This window comes from Oculina patagonica, chromosome 6 (assembly GCF_052425735.1).
Source record: "Oculina patagonica isolate OP01 chromosome 6, crgOcupat, whole genome shotgun sequence".
Lineage (NCBI taxonomy): Eukaryota > Metazoa > Cnidaria > Anthozoa > Scleractinia > Oculinidae > Oculina > Oculina patagonica.
In genome coordinates this window covers 29774738-29779943 of record NC_135763.1, presented here as the reverse complement: position 1 = coordinate 29779943, position 5206 = coordinate 29774738, and positions in this window count along the sequence as shown.

Here is a 5206-nt window from a genome sequence, read left to right as displayed (position 1 = left end):
TGAACAACAATGTACACATTGAAAACCAGGAGTTGTATAAAGAGAATATTATTTTTACACCCCTTCCCCCTGAAAATGTCAGAAAATTACGCATGCTCCCTTCAATTAGTGCTCCATGCTTCCTCCCTAGTTGATCATTGTCGTTTTTTCCATTATGTCGCTTGTTAACAAGCAATAAGTACGGGTATCTCTTACCAATTTTTGTAAATTTTTGTAAATCCTTAAGGGACTGTTTTAATTTCTCAAGGGAATATTTTAATTTCTCAAGGGATTACTTTTCGCTGTGGGTGTTCAAAGCGTCACTCAATAGTAATGCGTCAACACTTGCGATCTCGTAGAAAAAACGTGACTTGTCAAATTTACAAACGTTATATAACAAATTTAAAACGTGACTAGCCCATATCATACATGATGAAAACATCGCTTGAAAGGAATGCGTTGGCACTTTAAGTGTTATCTGCCTTTATTGAAAGAAGTATTTTTAGCTCGTCACTCATCACTCGAAGGCAAATTTTGAACAAAAGGAAAGATACAAGGCAGGCAATTGCGATGGCGTTTTGAGACTACAGTGTACAATTGTATTCAATGCCACGCGTCGCTCGTCATTTATCGTTTTGCAAATTAAAGGTATGTATTTTCCACAGTTTTTTGCTATTGCTCGATGGAATCGCTGTTTCATTGTCAGAGGATATTTGCCAATGTGTAGTTTTTACAGTGTATGTAGACTGCTTCATTGAAAGAAGTATTTTTAGCTCGTCGCGCAATGTTGTTGCAGTAGGTGACACTGAATCGCTGTTGGATTATTTTCCTTCGCATTGCCAGTAGAAGGGCATGTAAACACTAGAATACAACTTTTTCTCATCTATGTAAAAAGCAACGAAGAAAACGAATTTGGCATTCATTTTGCTCAATTCGATTTCGTTAAGGAGAAAAACGGCATTTTCGACAAAAAATCCACTTCCGGTGAAAACAATAGCAAGCACTCGTGACGTAAGCGGTGGAACCCAAATATTACGCAACACGGATTCCACATAAGAATTTATATGGCGGCTCGGGCAAGTAGCAGTGATTGGGAGGATGTTTTATCGCACGAGAGGGATTCAAATGCGGCAAATTCGTATTGCAGTGATGTAGATTATTCAGCTAAGCCTTGGAAGAGTCTGGACTAAGTATATTTCATTCCGTATCAACCTGAACCGAGTAAAGTTCGAGGGAACGATAAGCCAGACGGAGGCGCTGTGGAAACTAGTTAATATAAACAGCGAAAGATCGTTTTCGATCAGACTGACATTTAATAAATTTTTCGATTCACTTGGATTTCAGATTATCTGAAATGTTCACACGAAGCAAAAAGTGCATATAGCTTTAACAAGGCACACGAAGTGTTTTATTTTCCTCGATCATTCTTGCCGTATGAAATTATATTTAAAGTGTATATGACATGAAAAATATTTTCTGCTTATTTGAAAGGCCTTTCGAAATACAGAAGAATGGCGTTTTCTTTTCGAAATATCTTTTTTCCTTTCAGAGATATTGACGTTTTTGTATTATGCAAATTAGATCAGTGATGACGTCACAAGATTTGACTCTAAAAAAATGGTAAAATACTGAATAAACAATATCTCTAGAACTATTGAAGCAGTGTTCTTGAAACTTGGCACCACAAATGTGCATCACAAAAGGAACAAAATGACACCCTTAGTATTGTTTTTACGCTGAATTTACTCTCCAAACAAAAACAAAACCCGGGATAAAGCAACTGAGAAAATTAATATCGTGTCACGGAACAGCTTCCATAAACGCATAGGTGCTAAAGGTGGCCACATCGACTGGGGGCGCTTCTCAATGGGTTCCATAATACCAACGTCAGCTTTCGAAACAAACCCGAGAATTCGCATTCTACAACCAGTCCTAACACCATTAATTTAACATTAACCCATAGCTACGAAATATCAGCATATAAAGCAGTTCCTAGATGGCCTAGATGCTTATGATACGACCGTCGACATTAGTAACACCAGATAAATTCGAGATCAAGCCGGGTGAAGTTTACTAACAGCTAAGACAACACATTAACCCTAGTGGTAACTATTCCTTTTATTGGCTAAATGAACAGGGCTTTCATTAAGCGCGTACAATAACAAATTTATAAAACACGTACTCTTTGACAGGGCAGAAAGCGCTATCGCTAGCACTAATTGTTTTATTTATTTATTTATTTATTTATTTATTTATTGATCAACAAACGCTTACCCACTGCCGCTTCTAATTCACTTCTTTTGGAAACTCATACATAGTTTACCCTATTTGGCGTGAGTTACTACAAAACTAAGTGGTACAATTCTTTACCGTTATGGAGAAATAAAAATATTGCAACAGAAACTCCGTACACATACGCTTATATATTAAGGTTGTAGAGGGAACCTTTGGCTTCTAGTAACCAAAGATTCCACCCGTGACGTCACAGGAAAGATGGCGCAATTCAAGATGGCGGAAATTTTGAGGAGCCTTTCCAACAAGAAAACTTGCTTTGCTGAAAAAAATATTGACAGATTTGGTATACGTGATACATGTACTAAACGAATATATGACAAAAAGAAAACCCATTTTAGGGTTTACATGCCCTTTATATTCATTCTGCATTTTCCCCCTCGTAATGGCGGCCTTTCTGCAGCTGATTGCGAAAGATCAAACTGAAAACGTTTGAGAATCTGTATGTGACCGGTTTAATGGGTGGTTTTCACTGTCACGCCACTGTCACGCTGCGAAAAAATAAATCCAAAACTATTGTGTCAAAAAAATCAAGAATATTACAGGTTGTAGAAAAGTACAATATAAACTACTCTTCCAAGTCTCAGGGCTGTACGGTATTCCGTACTCGAGTTATTCGTCAAAATGTTTCACGCAAATTTAGAGAGCACAGTATGGAATCGCCATGTTGGAGCCTAACTGCTTGGGCTCCAACATGGCGGCCGGAAATCAACAAAAACATCTGGCATTAAATACTGGTACAAAAAGCGGTCAGATCACCATCATGAACAAGTAAACATTCAGATAAACACTTCTCGCAAAATCTCAACTGTTCAGATTGTTAAAAGTCATAAGATAAAGCATTTTTTTAAGTATACGTGACAGCCTTTTGGCGGCCATCTTTGATCTCGTGTGGCGTGAAACTCCAAAATTCAAAATGCTCTATCTTAAAGACGGCGAATGCTATCGAGCTAAAAACCTTCAAAAAATATGTATTAAGGACGTATAGTAGCCAGTGAAGGATAAAAACTCAGGGGCCTTGCGATTCTGGATTTTAGAATTTTGATGACGTCACGTGAAAACCAAGAATATCGAAACGAACTCCGTAGGGATTCCAATCCGCGGTATGGAAATCGCAACGTAATGATCATTTCTCCAGTTCTACATCTTAATTTAGACTGTATATGTATATATGTGCTTCTGAAAGCAAATAAAAATGAAATTTATTTTATGGAGTTGTTTTCAAGTTACGCGCACGGCGACAGGAGGTTGTGATTGTAGCTTGTGACCCCACGACGCTAGGTTATAATTTCAAAATAAAGTAGTTCTTAGCCAAATGACCTCAGAAGCAAACATTTTATATTTGATTTTATACCTGTTTCTACCGATATATTTTATTTAAGGCCGCCAAATGCCCTAAACCTTTTTGATTTTCGAACGATTTCCTTCAGTACTCATACCTCATGCAAAATATATAGTCGGTATCTCGAGGAGATCTTTGGTTGAATATTGGTTATAAGGAGGCTTGAACAAGTGAAGTATTTCAAAAGTATTTCACTCGTTGCTGAACTAGGGCTGTCCCAACGATTCTCGAAATTTCTTAAAAATGTACGCCAAAATCCAAAAAGTGGCTCCAAAAGATCCAAAACGTGGCTTTTGAAGAACATATATGTTTATTTCCTTCGGGAGGTAAGATTTCTAAGCATTTTCATGCAATGTTTCTGCAACAAAAATATCTAAATGACATTTAAAGGCCAAAATGTGTTGAATTGCACAAAACGTGAAGATACCGATGAAGTCATGTTTACTGACAAGTGTTCTGATGCTAAATGATTCGAAAGTTGAAGCATCTTAACAATTTTAAGTACAAAAAATGCTCGGAAATTATCATATGGCCTTTGAACAACACTCGAAAAATTGCTCGAAAATAAACAAAAGTTGTCCGAAAGATGAAAAGTTGCCCAAAAGTTGGGACAGTCCTATGATGAACCTAGTCTTCGCCATAAAGGCTGTTTCAGGTTTTTGCACTTTCCCAGTTCTTGTTGATAAAATCTAAATCTAATGCATTGGCACATTGTTACTGATTGTACATTACACGATTCCTATGGGTGTATTTTAGCCATTTTGTTTTGCATTTTGTTCTATTAAATGGTTGTTTCTCACCCCATTCAGAGCGTTTGACATTTTCAAAGTTTCCTTAAGAATCGATAAAATGACGTTAATTGCATTTGACGCTAGGAGAACGCATCTTAATTTGTGGAGGCTTCTGTGACTTCTTATGCATCCTGTGTAGCCAAGGCGAAACCTCTCCGAAATTTTTTCGTTGGGTCATCTTCTATTTCGGCGCCATCTTGAATAATTACTCCTGGTTATACCAGCGCCATCTTGAATAATTACTCCTAGTTATACCTTATTATATAGGAAATTAACGCTACCCTAAATTAAGGTGTTTAAAATAAACTCGACTAAAATTAAGGTGAATTGGAGGGGAAGTTTATTTTAGTTTAAGGAAATTAACGCGAGGGATAAGGCAAGTTCTCAAAATGTGTGTGTGTAAAAAAAAAAAAAAAAAAAAAATTGGCTACTGTACCGCCCTTCCAAAAGCAAGAACAAAACGAAATATTGCAGATGTATCTATAAGGCTTTTATACTGTAAAAGATTGAGAAATAGTATACCGCCTATATGAAGTCTCAAGTTTTCATTGTTATTGTTAACTATTTACTCAACACGAAACTCCCCCGCGAGATGAGTTAATAGTTAATGGTGTTAGTAACTTGAGTTACATGAGCAGTTTTCAATTGAGTGTCGTAAAACCAAAACCAAAGTAATTACTTTGGCCAATCACAAAGGACACAGACAATCCAGTAAACCAATCAAAACTCGAAGCAAATACATGTAGCTGGCACAAAGCGCGGGAAAACGTGCGCGAGCGAGTCACGATTGGTTTTGGTTTTA